This window comes from Clytia hemisphaerica, unplaced genomic scaffold, assembly GCF_902728285.1.
Source record: "Clytia hemisphaerica strain Z4C2 unplaced genomic scaffold, Clytia hemisphaerica genome assembly, whole genome shotgun sequence".
NCBI lineage: Eukaryota > Metazoa > Cnidaria > Hydrozoa > Leptothecata > Clytiidae > Clytia > Clytia hemisphaerica.
In genome coordinates, this window is record NW_027104410.1 from 86,934 (window position 1) to 109,385 (window position 22,452).

General features: G+C 36.0%; 1 long non-coding RNA gene across 1 annotated transcript; it reads left to right on the plus strand.

Annotated features, from left to right (window-relative positions):
• Positions 1 to 70: 70 nt before the first annotated feature.
• Positions 71 to 1,393, plus strand: LOC136820174 (uncharacterized). The gene is made up of 3 exons (XR_010848539.1): positions 71 to 254; positions 694 to 761; positions 1,341 to 1,393. It is a non-coding gene; the product is annotated as an uncharacterized lncRNA (long non-coding RNA).
• Positions 1,394 to 22,452: the final 21,059 nt, after the last annotated feature.

Below are 22,452 nucleotides of genomic sequence, written 5' to 3' on the forward strand. Positions count from 1 at the left end.
GGTTGGTATGGAACAATTCGTCAATTGGAAATGTTTGATCAACAAACAATCAAAATGTTGATCGATAGGAGAGACAAACATAACAAAACACCATTGCATTGTGCAGCATGTCGCAACAATCATGACGTCATCAGATGGTTGTTGGCCAAAGGAGCGAATCATAAATTGAAAAATGATGATGGTCAACGCCCTGATGAACATGAAAGGTGTGATGGTGTTACCAAAGAAATCTTTCGATCGTTTCGTTCGTCTTGGTAAGAAAAACATCCCCTTTTTCATGTTTTTTTAGGGTGGAAATATTTTTTGCAGTTTCAAATCTTGTTTTTTCTAGTAGTGCGAGAAGTGTTGAACTCTTTCTTAAAGTTTTTAAAATAGAAGTAAAATGTTTTTAGGTAGACTTTAAATTTTTCAGTTTGATAAATTTTACCTTTTCGAAGTTTAAATCAATGAAACGGGATAATTTGATTTCAATTTTTTGATAAAGATTTTTCTTTGGATTTGAGCAGACATATTTTGGAGACGGTTGAAATTTGCAGGATGAAGATGGTTGTTTATGAATTTTTTTCTCTGGTTGTTATGAACTTATTTTTTCGGTGAAGAAAGAATTAATTAATTAATTAATTAATTAATTGATTGATTTTACGTTTCTTCATGTATTTGTTTCACTTGTTTTTCAGATGATTTATTTTTCAGATTGATTGATTGTTTCCATTGTTTGTTTCATCGTTTCCAATGACGTCATCGGTTCCAAACATTTCCACGTAAGTCTATTTGATTTTGTATTTGGTATCTGGTTGAAGCAAAATCGGGCCTGCAGCCTGAATTTCGAAATCTTTTGAAAAAGGGAATCCATTCAAAAAAACTTAGAAAAGAGGGCTTTGCGGTTAGCCTGTACCAAACCCTGAAAAGACCAAGGAAATTCAGTATGATGTACGGTTCAGACTTTCATGTGTCTTGAAACAAATCCACGCAGATCTCGGTTGTAAAGTGTTGAATTATTTGCAGAATTTAGGCTTCTTCAGTTATTCGAATAAATGCAATTGTTTCTTTCTATAGTAGAAATAGTGTATAAAGCCTAAAATATCCTAACTTTTACCTGGAAGTAAGAAAAGGCTATGCAACAACATGAGGCTGAAAATTCTAAAAATAGGTTGTGATATCTCAAAGAAGTTTACTAATAAAAAAAATTGTACTGCTCTGTGTTTTTTTAACTTTTCCACCTGACCAAATCTTCAGCATTCTCTTTAGCCGCTTTAAAAAAAACCATTTATTTATCTTCAAGAAGTCAACAAGTTTCGTTTTGCAATTAACCTCTAAAATTTTAAATTTTTTATTTTTAGATTCCCAATATGACAGCACGCATGAGAAGTTACATCCGTTATTTTCGACACCGTTTCTACGCTTATGTTATTTATTCATTCCATCTCTACATTTCTGTAATGCAATTTTGCTTGTTTTTAGATGTATTTTTACCACTGCACTGACTTGACTATTATTACGTCAACCGTCGCACTAGTTTCGGTGGCGTGTCTATTCTTCTTGCGTCCTTACGTTCTCACCTTATGGATTACCTCGGTTGAATATGAAAAAGAGTACAATGCTAAAAGTCATGTCGCTATTGATTTCGATTGGATCATTTCCCTTGCAAATATCCGACTTTTTTCGTTAACTCGGTAAAATTTTGTTCAGTCAGGAAAACTCTGTCAACAGTGGCCCCGGTGAAAACTTGATTATTTGCTAACCTTTGTTCTAAGGATTTTCTTACGGTTTAGGTTTGACACCTCCAAGGGGGAAGCAATCAAGGTTAAATTTTCTAAGTACTGTTAAAGTTTTTACGGTTTTTTGGAAGAGACTCATGGGCGCTAAATATTGGATGGTTTTAATTTGCTCTTCATTTCAAGCTGATAAATGTTTTTGGTATATATACCGCAAATATTTATATGGTAATAAGATAAGAAAACTTTATCATTATATAGAATTGATAAATACATATTCTGAATAAACACCTTTTCGATCGTAGCCGCCAATTGCCGCGCGGGCATTTTTTTTGTCCGTTTTATCCCACTAAATCCCAGTATTTTTTTGCGCCTATAGACAATAGAAAAATGTGTCAAAAAAGGATTAGATCGAGTTTAGGGGGGGGGATAATTAAATAAATAAGTGGCACGCGCCTGACCGCGCGACTACGGTTGAAAAGGTGTAAATACAAGCATTTCTTTGTAATCAATTGTTGTTTTTTTACTGTAAATAGTATTTTTTCTCATCATTTTATTTTTATTTATAAAAAATTAGAAATCAACCTTATGCGACTTAAAGATAATCTAATTTCCCGGGGGGGGGGGTACTAGGGTTGCAAGCTGACGGGGGGGTGCCGCCCGACTTTCAATCCTCGAACCCTTACCGGGACTAAAAAGGAAAAAACAAAGGAAAATTTTGAGAATTTTGCGACCCTTACCGGGACAAATTTGAACAATTTTGACCAAATTTGGATTTTTTTGGGGGTAAAAAGTTGACATTTTCCTATTTCTCCTAATCTTTGTGGGACCTAGATTTTATTTTTTGATTTTTCCGACCCTTAGCAGGACTTTGGAAATCCAAAAAAGGTACCCTTGAGGGCGGCGGCACATACCGTACCCATTGAGTTTGAGAGCTAGAGTAGAATCTCTAACCTATCTCAGGCAAGAAAAAGTGAAGCTTTAAAAAAATGCGCCGTATCTTTCGATTTTTCAATTTTTGGTTTAAATTAAATTTTGAACCTTACTAAAAAATATCCCGAAGTTTTATTTGATATAAAGAAGAGGAAAGTGGAAAAATTTAGGTCTATAGACACCTACCTGAGCAGATCTTGCGGTCCGCCCTAAACGCCCACCCCGCCGCCCGTCACGAAAACCGCAATATTCGCTCTTCTGGTCCTTGGAACGACTCTAAATTTTTACCGTCGCTATTTAGAGCCACAAAGAACATTTCCGGAAAATTTTACACCGGTACTGTTATTAGTTATGGATTTATGACAACCAAAACAAAACCCGCCATCTTGAATCTTGTCAAATTTCAAGTGTGGTTTTTTGGTAAAGGGAATAACTGTTTCATGGCTTATTTTCTTGTAGTAAGTGATGGTTTAATGCTTCCATTTTATATAAAGAGCTTCTCAAAACTCCAAGGAACATTTTTACTTGATAATCTTTCTAATTTCCTCCCCATTGGGATCAAATTTCAGCACCACAAATGTGTGACAGGTACGTGAAACGTTTCTTCTGTTTTCTCTCTCTTTTTAAGTTATTTAATTGATAATTTACTTTTAAAAAGGTCCATAATATATTCTTGAAACTATCCATACACCTTTAGCTGGGTTTTGATAGTGATATAGTTGATTTTGGTGCATTTCGGGGTTTTCACAAAAGTGAAAGTGAAAGTGCTCTTTACTAGACTTGAGCGCAGCTTGTATTTCAAGTAACGGGGATGGAAATTTGCTTTTCCACAATGAAATGTGTTACTTTAAGCAATGAAAAGGTTAGGGAATACTTTTCAATCACTTTTCACCAACTTTTAGCTTTTTCGCAGGCAAAAGTAAGGTTTACGCAACTTTTTTGCATGTTTGCGGTAAATCTCAGGGTTCCAGGTGAAGCCATGAATTTGCTGACACATGCAAAAAAAATGGCTTTACTTTCTTTCTTATGTTGAAAATTGGATTAGTGCATCAAGTTCAACTGAAATATGTCAAAAATCCCATATTAAAAGCTTTTTTTTCCTCTTTTTACAGCAATAATTAGTTTTAATGCCAGTTTACGCAAAACAGCAAAACCGGGGGTTTTTGATCTCTTGGCGGAAATATCTCAGGATTGGATGGTCCGATTGGCATGAAATTTTCAACACAGCTTCCCCTCATGGAAAGGTGTGATCTGAGTGAAACAGTTATTTAAAAAAATGTTTTGTTGATTTTATAATCATAAAAAACAGTTTTTTGGGTTTTTACCCCCTGATTTTATTTTTTTCAAATTTTTTTTTCACTCAGATCACAGAAGGTCACTAGGGTAACATAACTGCCAAATATCAAAAGCTAACTCCTTCTGGTTGCTGAGATTTTTCTGCCAAGAGATTTTCGAATCTATTTTTAGAAGTGACGTCATGACCCCCGTCCTTGATATTTTTATTTATTTTTTCTATTTTTAGAACAACATAATAATGAAGTACCATCATACAAAGTTTCAACAATATATCATTTATACATTTTGAGATATTTCAATTTGAATATTTTTTGACATTTTCAAAAAGTTTGTTAACGACCACCTTAACGTGTACACCTCTTCTCATAACGATACAAAGTGCAACTACAAATATTATATTAGTTTTAAGTGTGTTCCTTAGAAGGTTTTCGGAGAAACGTTATAAAGTGCCACAATTATTAACCTTTTTGGCTTTTGGCATGATATAGAAAGATCCTAAAAGTCATTAAGAGTGAAAAATTGTGCGTTGAACGGTGAAAAAGAATGGGGCTATTATATTTTGATTTTTCCCGACATGTTTCGAACCCTGTCCGTTCTCAAGGGAATGATACTTCCATAGAAAAAAAATGTTTTATTAAGAGCAGTTATTGGACAAAGTCGAATCCAATATGCAAAAATATTGGGCATGCGAGAAAAGATATCTTTTAGTCCAATATCTTTTTTCGTAACCTAATATTCTTCATATTGGATGAGACTACGTCCAAATAAATGGTTTATTAGCCGTTCATTGCTAAAATATTTCTCGTTTTCAAACATAATTCCAATTTACATGAAGTTCATGCAATTTATATGCTTGTAAATCTGGTTTCTTTGTAGTTTTTTATTCAAAAGTCTTATTTTCATTTTGTGACGTAACGTCAAAAAAATGATGCTCAATTGTCATTGAACTCGCTGTGTGACGTCAATTTTTGAAATATGTAACCTCCATGATGGAAGCTATATATGTAATAGTTATCGGACAGTTGCTAGTACAATATTGTACGAGCAAATGTCTGATAACTGGTTTATGGGTGACCCAAAAAAAGCACTTTTTGTGTTGGAGGACATATTTGTAGCAAAGTGACGTTAGATTGCTTCTACCGCTACAATGCAACAACATCTTTCCGTCCATTTATATTTTTACATGTAAAATACAAGATATATTGTACTCTTTTTAACCAATCAGATTGCAGATATTTTTGGATCGCCGATAATCATAAATATTGGACAGGAAAGAAGCCAATCAAATGTCGCTATTTACGCGCGTCGGATAAAAAAGAAATTTATTTGACGTCAATCTGAACAAATATGTCATTTTTAGGCGATTTCGGGTGGAAGATTGGTTAGTGTAAATAGGGCCATCTGATAAGTTGAATTTTGATAAATTTTACCTTTTCGAAGTTTAAATCACTGAAACGGGATAAATTGATTTCAATTTTTTGATAAAGATTTTTCTCTGGATTTGAGCAGACATATTTTGGAGACGGTTGAAATTTGCAGGATGAAGATGGTTGTTTATGCATTTTTTTCTCTGGTTGTTATGAACTTATTTTATCGGTGAAGAAAGAATTAATTAATTAATTAATTAATTGATTGATTTTACGTTTCTTCATGTATTTGTTTCACTTGTTTTTCATTCGATGATTTATTTTTCAGATTGATTGATTGTTTCCATTGTTTGTTTCATCGTTTCCAATGACGTCATCGGTTCCAAACATTTCCACGTAAGTCTATTTGATTTTGTATTTGGTATCTGGTTGAAGCAAAATCGGGCCTGCAGCCTAAATTTCGAAATCTTTTGAAAAAGGGAATCCATTCAAAAAAACTTAGAAAAGAGGGCTTTGTGGTTAGCCTGTACCAAACCCTGAAAAGACCAAGGAAATTCAGTATGTACGGTTCAGACGTTCATGTGTCTTGAAACAAATCCACGCAGATCTCGGTTGTAAAGTGTTGAATTATCTTTAGAATTTAGGCTTCTTCAATTATTCAAATTAATGCAATTGTTTCTTTCTATCGTAGAAATAGTGTAGAAAGCCTAAAATATCCTAACTTTGACCTGGAAGTAAGAAAAGGCTATGCAACAACATGAGGCTGAAAATTCTAAAAATAGGTTGTGATATCTCAAAGAAGTTTACTAATAAAAAAAATTGTACTGCTCTGTGTTTTTTTAACTTTTCCACCTGACCAAACTTTCAGCATTCTCATTAGCCGCTTTAAAAAAAACCATTTATTTATCTTCAAGAAGTCAACAAGTTTCGTTTTGCAATTAACCTCCAAAATTTTCAATTTTTTATTTTTAGATTCCCAATATGACAGCACGCATGAGAAGTTACACCCGTTATTTTTGACGCCGTTTCTACGCTTACGTTATTTATTCATTCCATCTCTACATTTCTGTAATGCATTTTGGCTTGTTTTTAGATGTATTTTTTGCTAACCTTTGTTCTAAGGATTTTCTTACGGTTTAGGTTTGACACCTCCAAGGGGGAAGCAATCAAGGTTAAATTTTTTAAGTACTGTTAAAGTTTTTACGGTTTTTTGGAAGAGACTCATGGGCCTTAAATATTGGATGGTTTTAATTTGCTCTTCATTTCAAGCTGATAAATGTTTTTGGTATATATACGGCAAATATTTATATGGTAATGAGTATAACTTTTACCGTGAAAAGCACAGCTCAAAATCATATATTTACGCTGTGCCGACGAATCGAGATTCTATTCATCGCGCAATCAGCGAAGACAAAAGTAACCATGACGACCATCCAAGATCTTGGATGAGCGTCATAGTCGATATTTTTATTCCCGTCGTTGAAAACACAACTTACAAAAAGTCATCAATGCTTTGTAAAAAGAGTCAGTGATAGAGAATCATTAAAGTGACATTTCCATAATTAAAAGTTTAGTAATTACTGTTATACATTTGGGGATCATGTAAAAGATTTCTTTCGAAATAAACTCATTTCAACTACACTTGGAGGTTTCTGGGGAATTTGTAAATAGTAAACTGCATACTGATACAGTCTGCTAGACATTAATATGGTAATATTTGCTCTTCATCTTTGATTTTTTCTACAGTGATTAGATTGACACATGCGCGATAAAATTTATATTATTTGTCTTCAGAGGTTACTATTTCCTTTGAAAACTTAACCTCTGATACTCAGGGTATATAACTTTATCATTATATAGAATTGATAAATACATATTTTGAATAAACACCTTTTCGATCGTAGCCGCCAATTGCCGCTCGGGCATTTTTTTTGTCCGTTTTATCCCACTAAATCCCAGTATTTTTTTTGCGCCTATAGACAATAGAAAAATGTGTCAAAAAAGGATTAGAACGAGTTTAGGGGGGGATAATTAAATAAATAAGTGGCACGCGCCTGACCGCGCGACTACGGTTGAAAAGGTGTAAATACAAGCATTTATTTTTAATCAATTGTTGTTTTTTTACTGTAAATAGTATTTTTTCTCATCATTTTATTTTTATTTATAAAAAATTAGAAATCAACCTTATGGGACTTAAAGATAGTCTAATTTCCGGGGGGGGTACTAGGGTTGCAAGCTGACAGGGGGGTGCCGCCCGACTTTCAATACTCGAACCCTTACCTGGACTAAAAAGGAGAAAACAAAGGAAAATTTTGAGAATTTTAAGACCCTTACCGGGACAAATTTGACCAATTTTGACCAAATTTCGATCTTTTTCGGGGTAAAAAGTTGAAATTTTCCTATTTCTCCTAATCTTTGTGGGACCTAAATTTGATTTTTTGATTTTTCCGACCCTTAGCAGGACTTTGGAAATCCAAAAAAGGTACCCTTGAGGGCGGCACATACCGTACCCATTGAGTTTGAGAGCTAGAGTAGAATCTCTAACCTTTCTCAGGCAAGAAAAAGTGAAGCCTTAAAAAAATGCGCCGTATCTTTGTCGAGAGATTGAATCTACTAATTCCTTTGTTTACGATTGATATTTTTTTCGAAATTTAGCGGTAAATTTTAGTTTCAATCTGTCATTTGTGTAAAAACAAGGCGAGTCGCTCAACGCCGCGCAACTTTCGTAGGATTTGTTGGGTTTAAATCCTAGCAAAGAGATTGACTTCTAGCATTCGGCTTCTACTTCCTTGACTGTACTCTCCATTTGCCTAAGTACCTCCCCCGGGTCTATTTTTCAAGAAAAGAAATTAAATCTTGCATGCTTACTTCTTTTCTGCTTAACATGTACACCTCTTCTCATAACGATACAAAGTGCCATTACAAATATTATACTAGTTTTAAGTGTGTTCCTTAGAAGGTTTTTGGAGAAACGTTATAAAGTGCCACAATTATTAACCTTTTTGGCTTTTGGCATGATATAGAAAGATCCTAAAAGTCATTAAGAGTGAAAAATTGTGCGTTGAACGATGAAAAAGAATGGGGCTATTATATTTTGATTTTTCCCGACATTTTTTGAACTCGGTCCGTTCTCAAGGGAATAATATTTTTATAGAAAAAAAATGTTTTTATTAAGAGCAGTTATTGGACAAAGTCGAATCCAATATGCAAAAATATTGGGCATGCGAGAAAAGATATTGGACGAGGCTTCGTCGAGTCCAATATCTTTTCTCGTAACCTAATATTCTTCATATTGGATGAGGCTGCGTCCAAATAAATGGTTTATTATCCGTTCATTGCTAAAATATTTCTCGTTTTCAAACATAATTCCAATTTATATGCTTGTAAATCTGGTTTCTTTGTAGTTTTTTATTCAAAAGTCTTATTTTCATTTTGTGACGTAACGTCAAAAAGATGATGCTCAATTGTCATTGAACTCGTTGTGTGACGTGAATTTTTGAAATATGTAGCCTCCATGATAGAAGCTATATATTCGAAAATATTGGACAGGAAAGAAGCCAATCAAATTTCGCTATTTACGCGCGTCGGATAAAAAAGAAATTTATTTGACGTCAATCTGAACAAATATGTCATTTTTAGGCGATTTCGGGTTGAAGATGGGTTAGTGTAAATAGGGCCATCTGATAAGTTGAATTTAGTCTAAAATGAACGTGTAAATCAGACTTGGGTGCTCGTATGGAGAAGATTGAGTTCTTGGTTCAATCCATGAGGTGTGAGAGTTCTCAGTTCTTCGATCCAGAAGTGAAAAAATTGCTTTTTCGAGATTTTCAAACCAAGCAAAATACGATAAGAGAAAATCCGTTGCTAAACTCATCGCAATCGCAATCACAAAAATCGGAGGGATCGAATTCAGTAAACGGGTTTTTTCGTTTAGGTTTCAGGGCTAGTTTTGTCCATGCGGATATGTTTTAGTGTATTTTTTGGATGTCACTTTAACCTTTTACAGCTTTGTGTGCCCCATGTGCGTCCCAGAGGCAAATTTTCGAAAGAATAAGTTAATGTCGTCCAATTCCAACGAAATTATGCATACAACACAATGAAATAGTGTAGAATTGAATGAAGAGCCCAATTATGGGCTATTGGGGCTAAAAGTGACCTGATAATCAACTGTAGAATACGAAGATTAAACAAAACATTCTTCAAATGTAGTGAAAATTCCAAAATAAGGGGGTTTTTGGTCCAATTATGGGCTATTGGGCTGATGGGCTTTTTTCAAGTAAGGGAAATAAAAAGAAATTTGGAGGAGGGGGGCAATTAGGCAAAAATGGGTTTTAAATTAGTCTTTGATTTAGAGTGAAAAAGATTGTAAAAAAGTCTCTCCAAGGGTCACTTTTGTTTTACAAATTTGTTTTGGACACGTGATTAATTGTTCGCTTTAATGACACGTGGTTTGCGCAATGATTTTTTAAATTTTACTACTTTGAACTTCGCAATTGTTGGAAATACAACAAGAAACGTTAATTGGACGTGCGAAGTAGTCAATCACAATCTCAAGATGGCATTTGAAAACTTTTTTACATCAGTGTTGCTGTTTTGTATTTACACTTTTTATAAGAACCAATAAAATGTTCAGAGGCTCAGTTGTTCTTATTACTTTGGCACTTTGAGAATCAAATTTTTATTATTTTATTCTTATTTATTGGGCGAAATTGAGGCATTTTAGGCGTTATACAAAATTTTTGATTACTTTGACCCCTAAATTGCTTGAAACTGAGTAATTCCGTTTTCTGGGATTGGTGGGTGTACCATGAAGTACCATCGTACACTCCAAGCAGATTCCAACCGAGTCGAGTCTTTGAAGCATCTGGGTAGCCTTTCTTTGACTTCCTGAAATCATAGCTGATGAGAACATCTGGAACATCAGCACCAATCAGTAGTTGTACTTGGTTGCTGTCGATATCTTGAAGACCGAGATCTCTGATGTAATCCCAGCTAGAATCAGTTGTTACCAGAACTTCTTGTCCTGGTACATTGAAATCCGAATCATTGAGGGAGTACACATTTTTCACTTTAGTCTGATAACTGCCGTCAACAGCTGCGATGGTAAGATCAACCAGCTTTGTCGGTAAAATGGTACTATCTCTGATTGTACCAAAGTTGATTTTGGTCTTTCTTCCTTGAAGATTTAGTTCATTGCAAAGTGATTTGGTAATAAGGGTACATTGGCTGCCAGTATCTAGCATGGCGTATGTATCAACCCACATACCCCGAACATTCTTCACCCGAACAGGGACAACCTGCAGTTAGACATGACTTCTTCCTTTTACTATTCTATTTATGGTGGTTTCGATCTTCTCCCCATCAGGTAAGTTGGCTGCTGGGATTGAAGGATCTTCAGATTTTGCCTCGTCAGCCTTTGGAGAGTTCTGTTGCTCCTTTTTTGTGGAAGATTTAAGCTTTGGTTGAGGAGACTTGTATGGCTTTCTGGGCCTTTCTTTAGACCTTGGTGCAGGGTTGTATGATGTCTAATCTTGCATCCATCAATGAAGCAATGCTTTTTTGACTTGCAAGCTTTAACGTTGTGTTTCGGGCTGAGACAATTGAAGCATAACCTTTTCTTTCTAACGAAAGAAACCTTTTCTGTGTCATCTTTGGATTTGTATATGGGACAGCGATGTAACCAATGATCTTTGTTGCATAAGGAACAACGGCGTTTCTGCTCTTGAGAATCATCCTCAGGAGAAGTTTGGTTGTGCATGTTTGACAGTTTTTTGTAGCCGTCGTTGTTAAGGTATGGATCCCTAGCTACCATGACTCTATCTTGCAGCCACTTTTCAAGATGATACAGATTGGGTTTTGGTTCCTTCGCAATATAAGTGAGTATTCAGACCATTTCCTTTTGAGGTAGACAGGAAGCTTCAACAAGGTCTGACGTGGTAGATATCAGCAACATAGTTCATCTTTAGCAGTGTGGGTGTGTTTAGACAAGTCGAGATTTCGAAATACAGGTTTGCAAGAGCCTTCGGATCAGAATCGTGGACTTGTTTGTGTTTAGTTATCCTTTCGATCACAGATTGAGCAACGACCACATTGTTTCCAAATATAGGTACTTCAGTTTCTTTAAGGAACTGACATAACCTTGATCATCATTGGTGAAACCTTCAATCGATTTCAGGGCGATTTCAGACACAAGTAAGTGTGCTTTTGGATGGAGTCGAGATATGGTTGCTTATGGACTATGTCATAGAACTTTGATACGAATTCGATCCATTTGTCAGTTTCTCCTGCAAACACTATCAACTCTTGTCTGGTAACCTTTGTTGAATGAGTAGCTCCATTTGTATATTCCTGGAATGATTGGTATCCGGGATGGTCAAATTATTTGGATCTAATTCATCTATCCATTGGTCTAGAGATCTGCATTCCGCGATGGGATGAGTGCCTTGAATCGGGCGATTTGAATCAACAAACTGCACTGATTTGAGAGATCTCTTTGAAGCTTCGGTTTGTAAAGATGAAGTGATAACATTTTTCATCTGAGGAGGCAATGTTGTTGAGGGGTTGACATTCACGAGGGGATTCAATGTCGTAGAAGGGTTGGCATTCACGAAGGGATCTAATGCCGTTGAAGTGTTGACATTCATAAGGGGATTCAATGTCGTAGAAGGGTTGGCATTCACGAAGGGATCTAATGCCGTTAAAGTGTAGACATTCATTTGAGGAATCAATGTCTTTGAAGGTTTGACACTCACGAGGGGATTCAATGTCTTTGAGATAACATTAGCCTGACGAGGTAATATTTGTTGGACAGTAACATGCGGAGTTAAAGTCAGTTGAGTGTACGTAGCCTGAGGAGGCTTGATCATTTGGGTGACATTACCATGCAGAGACAATGCCATTTTTGAAGCAACATTTGCATGAGGAATTGGTAATGTTGTCGACAAACAAACGGTTGGGTTTAGATTAGGAAGATTTAATTCATCGTCGGAAAGAATTAAGGTTGGAAATACGGTAGACACGTTTGGTATTGTGTAGGTACTTTGTAATTGATCGTTGAAGTTTGATTGGTAACCCGGATTTCTTGGTAATTTCGGAGTAAATTCATCGGTATTAGGATTCAAATAGGTTTCGACTAAGTTTTTCATGGGTGATACGGGACTATTCAGGTATCGGGTGGTATTGGATGGCGGGTGCGCGCACCACCGTGTTGGCTTGTACTGGCGATAGCAAAAGGGTTGATGTTAGTTTGCGTATTATTTTGTATCATGCGTTGAGGTAACGATGGGTTCAGTATAATCCTGTATCGAGGTCTCGATAAGTTCCGTATGGTTTTGAATTGCGTGAGTATTGCTTGTGCTGTCGCTTAGATTTTGTAATGATCGAGTTTCGGTATTTGTGTGATTGATATCCATTTGTACTGATCGAATTTCGCTTGCGCTCTATATTATTGGCCATTGTGGCGATTCAATACCCTCATTTTGAGACGCGGGGTCAGGTAAGGAACGCAATTCTCCGAGTAATTGTGATTCATTTACGTATAGTTTAAAGAACGCACCGCACATGTCGCTCATTGAAGGATTAGAGCCAGAGCCAGAGCCAGATCCCTCCTGGTCACGTGATTTTTCACGCCACTTTTGAATATCTTTGCGCTTTTTGGAAGATAGTAACGATGATGGCGGATAATCCTGACGGCTATCAAGATAACGTTCGATTCTTCCGAAACAAGAATTTACGAGAGCGAGTTCATCGATCCATTCATCGCCGAATCGAGAATCTCCTTCAGGTAAAATAAGCATTAACGCTTCATAATGATTGATAGCGCCTTTGAGGGTTTCATCAAGAGTCGTTCCCAGGAAACGGATTTCAGTTCTACTCCCCCTTTCGTCTATAAGCCCCAGGATTTCAGGAATCATTTTTGTGATTCGATGTTTAGCGCCGTTTCGTTTACGGATTGTCTGAGAGATTTCCTTATTCAATTGGATTTCTCTGGCTCTATCGTTATGAGACATTTTGATATGATAGTTAGATGCAGTTTGATACGATAATTTTGATATGCAGATGCGTAAAGCCATTGATAAGTAAGCCCGTGATAGATTGCGATTTCAAAGTATGCGGTAAATGCGGTATATGCGGAACAACGATACGAAACGGGAGTTACAAATAAGGAAAAATTCAAACGTTCGGAATGGGAACAGACAGAATGCGGTATTCCTGAATACGGTAAGAACTTGACAGGGTGGTTACTCAAACTTTAGAAGTTGAAACTGAAAACAAGCGGGATTTTCGGAATGCGGTAAGGTAAGTTTGCGGAAACGGTGAAAACTCAAATTTTCAGACGGAAAATTGTGGTGTACAGAAATCTCGAGAATACGGTAAGGTTCACAATTTTACCGGTACAAACACGGAAAAGGGGCGTCAATTCGACAAACAATATGTAGGCTTTGTTGAATTTCTGTTTTTCCGATGGCAATGCACAATTTTTCCAAATTGCAGAATTTAAGGATCAAACGTAGGTTATCCTCGAATAACTCAATTTTCAGTAGAAAAATTCGATATGGTTAGAAATCAATATGGAGTCTCCCGGTAAGGTAAGGATACGGACGGAAACAGGCGTGCAAACTAGGAAACGTGGACAAGATCCCGGAAGAATTATGGAACCAGGTATGATTACGAGAAACAAGCGTGGGTTGTCCTCAAATGTGAATTTTCTGGAATACAAACACGTGGGGCTGGAATTCCAGACTCGATTTCCCAGACGGAGTAACAGACAATCAAAAACAACAGAATTTAGAACAAATGTCGTAGTGATTCTTTGTCTTTGTCTTTGCCTTTCCTTTATCTTTGTCTTTGTCTTTAGTTTACACCACAACCATAGATAATTCCACAACCATAAATAAATTCAAAAAATCACAAAATAAAAAAAACAAGTCAACCAGATAAATCAACTCAAATCAACCAGATAAATCAAATCTTTAATCCATATGATAATCTTGTAATTTATTGTAAAGGAACTTAAGTGAATTGACACTAAAAAAGCCTTTGGCTTACAAAATCTCTTTCTCTAGAATAAATCCATATCAAAACGCTTAATCTTTCTCATAGAGCTTCATAAATTACAGTGGCGAATATCAAATTTCCAAAATACCGTTTTTATCACAAACTGATTTCCCTATTAAAAAAAATGTGACGTCATAATCAGTACAAAGTCTCGTAAAAGAGGCCGTGTTCAGACCTAGGTTTAAAGTAATTATGTCCGCATGCCTCTTTTATATTCCTTTTGTATTTAACTGCACGCTCCTCATTAGTTAAACCAAAGTTTAAAAAGGAATCACCCTCTGGTTTAAAAAAAAACGTTTTTACGATTTCGTGACAGTTTTCTGAATAGACAAAATCAGAATTCGCAAGTGAGAAGCATGCTCCTTTTGTAAATTATGAAAGGAGAACGTGAAATTTATGACTTAGAGACGCTCGGAACGTCTCTAGCAATTTAGGCAGTTAATGGGCTTTTAATGAGAATATCATAGATCGATGGACCCATACTCCGCATCAAAAACGAAGGGGATTCCTTTTTCCTCTCTTATGTAATTTATCTAAAAGATGAAATAGAAATTAAGTCGTTGCATTTCTTAATTCCCATATCAACTTAGTACTACTTAAGCCTTAAACTTAAACTTTCAGGTCTGAACACGACTGATAGTAATGATGTAATTAAACCCTTTCAGTCCCAGAGTTTTCACAGCTACTTTCCCAGAGCCGTAAAATGATTTTTTGAATGCATTTACTCATGCTTCAATATCTCTGGAATCACTAAACTTAGTCCTCTCAAGTTTTCACCCTTTTTAACTTATAGTATGAGAATCATTTTGATAGAAAAGAAATTGCAAAATGACATCATCAGCGTGTCACGTGACCAGAGAAAGGCAGAAAAAATTTGAAAACAGCAATTTTTTGCCATTCAATGGTAATTTCTTTTATGAAAAAATGATTAAACCCATTCATTCTTCTGATAAATGTTTAGCACAACAGTATCTACTAACTGAAAAAAGAATTGTTTGATTAGCCCTCTTAGAAAAATCATAATGATTGATAGAAGTTGGAAAAAATCCCATTTTCGGCCTTACAGATTTTGCTTGCAAAAATTTTTGTAAATACTTTTGTAAACAAAACTTCTTACTCGAACAAGCTTTTTTTACGCGGTCTTTTGCACACGACGCGCTATCTTATCTTCTTTGAAAGCTGTTTAAAGACATCTCTTTATTTCCCGCCAAAACATCACAATTTGAAAAGTAAATTAGGGACCGCTATGCAGTCCTCTGGGAAAAAACGACGGGTCCAAAGGGACCGCAGTGCGGTTGCGTGGGACTGAAAGGGTTAAGAATCTTTTACAATCTCTGGATACATATTGTGTGAAATAATGCTAACGATGTTACCTGTTTCTCTGTGTTCCTTCTCACTACCACAACTATTACAAGTACCTTGAATTGTATAACTTGTTTCAAAAACGAGTCTTTCTGCTTCTGATAATTTCTTATAAATATCAATTGCAAAAATTTCTTGGAACTCTGCGTCACCATTTCTTCTGGTAAACGTACCACAATTTTCAATGATTTTTGACCATACTGGTTCTCTAATTTCATCCAGCAGTCGAAAAGCATTACTTTTCATATTGTTGTTTTCAAATACAATTTCCATTGATCCACTTATTTGAAGCAAATTAAAAAAATCACTTGAATTTTCAAACGATACTTTAGCTTTGATTTCTGGAAGAAGCAAGCGGTAACATATTTCAAGAAAACAATCTACAGCGCATGAAAAGTGCCGTAGCGCGAACGAAGACTTCAAAAATTCGTCCGTCGTCCTGAGTTATCTACTGATACTTAACCTCAGGGCGCGTCGGTAATAAGGCAAGTAAGAAAGGCGCGTCAAAAATTTAGGGCACATCGATAATAAGGCGCGTAAGAGGGTGCGCCAAAACTTAAAGGCGTATCGAAATTCAGGCGCGTAGGGTGCGTAGGGCGCGTGGGTGCGTAAGGCGCGTAAGGCGCGTCATTTAACAGACTCTTATAAGTAATAAGTGATTTTGAAACCAAAGTGTCACCATCGCTTACAGTATCATTGAAATTTGAAATTTTCAGTTAATCAAAGCAATTATCTCGATTGATTGATTTTATGAAGTAGCTGTACTGTTTTTGTCAAATTTGGTTCTTACTGATAATTTGCGGTGAAGCTTAAATGAATTTCTTTCTATTTTTTGGAAAATTTGACCTAAATTCAGATTTTAAAATCGATGATCCACGCGACACGAGGACATAAATAACAAATTCTTAAAATTTCCGAGTTGAACATTTTATACAAAAAAGGTCTTCAGAAAATACTCCAAACCCTTTCCTTATATCTCCCTGCGAATAACTGATTATTTACTCTTTCTTTATACCTGTATCTGTGTCTTTACATGATGTGGTGAGTGAAGTGGGGTCAGTTGTTTCGCAGCATGTATAATCGTATCGAATATTGTCGCCATTTCTCACAAGTTTGACCTGTTGCAAAGTTGTGGAATTGGAATAATATAAAGTTTTACAAAGTTAATCTTAATTATAACAGTAATAAAGGCTACCGGAATTTTCACGATGACGAGTTAAAACCGAAATTAACTCTTTATATAGAGAAATTTACGTTCCGAAGAAACCATATGTATAGTTTAGCTTTCTCTGAAATTCAACCTGTGGAGACGGACGATGAGAATTTTATCACTCTCTACTTTTTATTTACAAATCTTACAAATACAAATGATGCTCTTCAATTTGATTTTCAAGGGAAATTTTCATTGAATAAACGTTCCCTTTTTCTCCATTATTATTATCATCTGTGCTTCAATTTCTTTTATAAATTTGTCATGGTAATTTTCTTATACTAACCATTTTTGCCGCAATTGACTGAATGACGATCTAAGAATCTGGCGTTTCCTTCACCACCACCATTATATTCGTCCTTAGTCGAATGAGTAACACTTGAACATGAAGCCATCGTTTGACAACATATATACTTATAACGTATTTGATAATTGAACCAGCCTGCCTTTCTTCTTTCTAATTTCGTGTATTTGATGTATTGGCCATCTTTGCATCGAACGTCGTGCCTGTCCAAATAAACAAGGCCGGCGTTTCCGTCATCATTCCATTTTGTGTATACCTCTCGGAAAGATTCAGCAGCTAAAATAATACAAATATCTTTTTTTGATGTGTAAGTCAAATTTACGATGCTAGACGACTAATTGCCACCGCAGCGAGCCTGAGGGCGAGCGAGGATGGCAGTCATTGCTTCACGATAGAATATTGGACACGCATCTCGAATTTTTGCGCGTTTTTTTGTTTGTCAGTATCGTATGTTCTGGCTAAAATGATGTCCCGTGACAATTGCTACCCGGTCAAAATTTTTACAGCGTTTCTCTTTTGGCATGCGTGGCGGACGTATTTTTCATTTTTATTGAAGCGCGAATGAATTTTGGATCATGAGAAATGCAGGTAAGTTAGTAAACGTTAGCATGTACCAAACTCTTCTTCGCTGACCGAAAAGAAAATATAAAAAATACGCCCGTAGCCAGTGTGGTACAGGCTAAGTAAACAAAGTCACGTTTTCGGAACGGCAGACATTTTGAATTTGAAATATTTTCGCTGCTCAAGTCAGTCTAACAGTCGATTTGCATTACTTTTAAGCAATAATTTACATAAAAACCAGTGAATCCTCCTGTCTTAGACATTCAGATTGATTATATTTTCGGCTTTCCGTTTGTTCTACATCACATTTTCAAACTGCCACAAAAGCACTTTACTTTCAGCTGCTGGGATAAAACAGGTATAAAGAAAGAGTAAATAATCAGTTATTCGCAGGGAGATATAAGGAAAGGGTTTGGAGTATTTTCTGAAGACCTTTTTTGTATAAAATGTTCAACTCGGAAATTTTAAGAATTTGTTATTTATGTCCTCGTGTCGCGTGGATCATCGATTTTAAAATCTGAATTTAGGTCAAATTTTCCAAAAAATAGAAAGAAATTCATTTAAGCTTCACCGCAAATTATCAGTAAGAACCAAATTTGACAAAAACAGTACAGCTACTTCATAAAATCAATCAATCGAGATAATTGCTTTGATTAACTGAAAATTTCAAATTTCAATGATACTGTAAGCGATGGTGACACTTTGGTTTCAAAATCACTTATTACTTATAAGAGTCTGTTAAATGACGCGCCTTACGCGCCTTACGCACCCACGCGCCCTACGCACCCTACGCGCCTGAATTTCGATACGCCTTTAAGTTTTGGCGCACCCTCTTACGCGCCTTATTATCGATGTGCCCTAAATTTTTGACGCGCCTTTCTTACTTGCCTTATTACCGACGCGCCCTGAGGTTAAGTATCAGTAGATAACTCAGGACGACGGACGAATTTTTGAAGTCTTCGTTCGCGCTACGGCACTTTTCTACAGGCTAATCCTAAAGCTAGGCAGACACACCCCCCGGGCAAAAATATCGGATTTGCTCTAGAACGAGAAAGTGAACGGAAACGTGTTCTAGAGCAAACCCGATATTTAACCTCGCTATTAGTCCTTTTCAAAGCAAATAAGGAATTGTGTTTAATATCAGCATATTTATTTTTCTTATAAGCATCTTCTTTATAAGAAACCAATCAATAACTTTTAATTTGAGGGGATTAGCCTTTCGGTAAGCAGTATTTTCAAAGCAAGTAAGGGACTGTGCTTAACGTGGGCATATTTATTTTTCTTATAAGCGTCGTCTTTATAAGAAACCAATCAATAACTTTCGATTTAAGGGAATTTAGCTTTCGGTAATAACTTTTTTCATAAATCAAACATAGCATACTTGTTTTTACAAGCATCATTTTCGTAACAAAACTTTCAATTAGTTTCCTTCAATCTGAATCTCCAATAATTCCTAACAATTTTTCTTTAATTATGTGATGTCGAAGCTTTTGTCAAAAATAGTTTACTTCTTTTTGAAGAATAAGTATACATAGGCATTACATTATTATTGGTCAGATAGGGCTGATGCGTAAGCATAGTTTTAAAACTATTGATTTAAAGATGCATGGTAAGCTTTGTCAAGTAGTATTAATTTCCAAATTAATTTGTCTGATTAAGGTAGTAATACGCACGTAAGGCGCGTGGGCGCGTGGGCGCGTCAATAAATGGAAGGTGCGTGGGCGCGTAAGGCGCGTCATTTAACAGACTCTACTTATAACTGGGACCTTTTGATTTGTATATGAGCAACAGTTTCTTTAAGATTTAGAGCCCCTTTTAGCGTCTCTACGAAAGCCCTAGAGATACCCTTGATTTACATCATGGAGCAATTTCATGTTTAACAAAAGCTGACACAAATATTGGCAAAAATCACAATGTTTCAGCCTTTAAAGTGATTTCCAACATTTTTTAAATAACTGATACTATCTAACATGTCACTCGTGAACACAACGTTCTTTCAACGTCAATTTTATGCTTAAAACGTCCATTTAACGTTAGATGAATGTTGAAACAACGTTGTGTGTCAGCTGGGCAAGCCTAAGGCATCTAGACATGATAATCAGCAAGTGATTTTTTTTCTGTTTGTTCCTTTGTCATCTTAAAACAACAGATCTGCTGGGACCAAAGCCCCACTTAAAAATTTGGCAAATATTCCATCCCCGGTAGGAAAATACCCTGGAAGTTCATTCCCACTGAGATATTTAATTTAATTTAATCCGCACTTGAAATTCAATGTTTAAAAATTGCACCCCAAAATCATCTGCATTGGATTTTTTGACCTGGGAACAATAGAATTTCTATCCCAATTTGGAAGAATTCCACCGGAGCTGTGAAACAGGGTTGTCTTAAATTTTCTTTTAATTTCAGGTTTCAACGATGATGGTGATGGCAATGCAGCTTACCTTGACCGACATGCTATGAGCTGTGCTACCAATTACTATCTTGCATATTTTCAATTGAAACGAACCCTATGGGCACGCTACGTCTTATGGACATTCAATGGACGGCTTTAAGACCTTTAGACGTCCTAGAAACGTACATTAGACGTCCAAAAGACGTTTGTGCCCATTGGGAAACAGAGATCTCAACAAATATCGTTATGATATTCGATGTTGTGAAATTAATCCACCATCACCAAGAAATTAAAGAAGTTTTTGGAGATTTGAAAATGGTCCAGTCTAGTTCGATCTTAGGGATAAAAACAGAAGTCAGGAAAATACAAATAAAACATAATTTCATTAGGAAAATAGACAAGACATAATTTCCCTCGTGAAAAGGATTTTTATTGTTCACAGATTTGTAATTAAAATGCAACTAAGATGCGAAGTTACGAAATTTACGGACTTGGTAGTTGTACCAAAGATTTATTATACACTGGATAAACGACTCATAAAACGATGGAGAGCGATCATTGTATTCCCATTTTTTCAGAAAACAATTGATGCTCTAGCTTTGTCCGCAAAGGACAACCGTCACGGCGGCTCGAAGATGTCTGATTTAAAAAAATGTTTATCAGTCTTATTTTTTAAAAGTTCTCTAGCTCTTTCTTTTTGTACATTTGCAGAAAAAAAAAATTGAAAATAAGGCTAGCATACCAAGCCGGATACATTTGTGAAATTTAGTGTGAGAAAATCATCATTAGACAAGAAATTCAGACAAAATGCTTATAGTGACACGAAATTTTCAATCGGAAATATCTTTCCAAAACTGTCCCCGGAAGAGCTGAAATTAACTAACATAAGACTTGAGTGTCTTGGTTCCACTGTGGTATGAAAATCTTTTGGTGGCACGTGGTGGCAAGGTTGTTTTTTTATGTTGAAGTTTGAAAATTTCCGGTGTCAACATTCAATTTCTTATACACAACACGTCTTTTGCATCTTTCTCACAGCTTGAAACGTCATAACTCTCACAGGAAGGTTTTAAGTCTCTTTTGGGAATTGGATGAGTGATTTTCGATAAGAAATGCAATAAAAATGCTTCGAAAAATCATTTAATGAGGGAAGGAGAGTGAACAATAATATCATTACTGCGGACATAGCTAGTACAAGAGAAATCGGCAAAAATCTGTTACTTGTATATCCAGTGTATAATAAATCCTTGGTTGTACAGTGACCATCCATAACTGGGTATATCTGGGAGGCAATTACGAATGGCAATTACTGAGCAGGTAGCTCAGCTTAAAATTACATATTTCTGCGTTGGGGTTGATTAGGGGTGATTGTTTTGACTAAAGCAGCAAAACAATCATTTCAAATTTGTTTCGTTACATTAGGTTACCTACTACATAGCCATCCTAAACATTTAATAATTTTATTTATCAAGATTGTATTCGTTTATTTCAGAACTATTTACAGTTTACAACAATCGAAATATATGATAACAATAATTGACAGTTGGAATATTTGCAGTCCTCTTTTAAGCAGCTTTTGACAATTATTGGAAAATGAATGATTTACACTCTTTCTTCTTTTGCAATACAACAATAGCGTTCAGTTTGAGGTAGTTGTTGTTATTTTCTGCCCGCGCAGTTTGATTATCCACCCGATAGTGTCATTTGGGACTGTGTCAAATGGCACTAGAGGGCTAATAATCAAACTGCAAGAGCAGAATTAGTAACAACAACAAACGAAAACTTTACGCTATTACTATTATTATCCATATCGGAAATTCAAACAACGTTTTTTTCTAGCGTCAGCCAAGTCTTTTCGCTTCAATACAATGACTTCAACAAGTTTTGAGTACCCTTGCGAGCGGGCCGCAAATGAACAAAAAGTGTTTTTTTCTGACGTCGGTTTAGTTTCACCACTTCAATGCAACTACTTCAATAAAGTTCCGAGCGGGCTGCAAATTATGTTATCGCCCTATAACCAGGGCGGTTAATGATATTTCAGCCCTCTGAAGCACGACGCCTTACTTTTCTCAGCGCGGGTATGACTATTTGAGTCATAGAACCTTTCAATACCACCCACCGTCCGAATCTGTAATGGCTTACTTAATGACCGCTATATGGATAATAATACCCTATAACCTGGGTGGTTAATGATATTTCAGCCCTCTAAAGCCTAGCACTTTAGTTTCCTCAGTGCGGGTATGACAATTTGAATCACA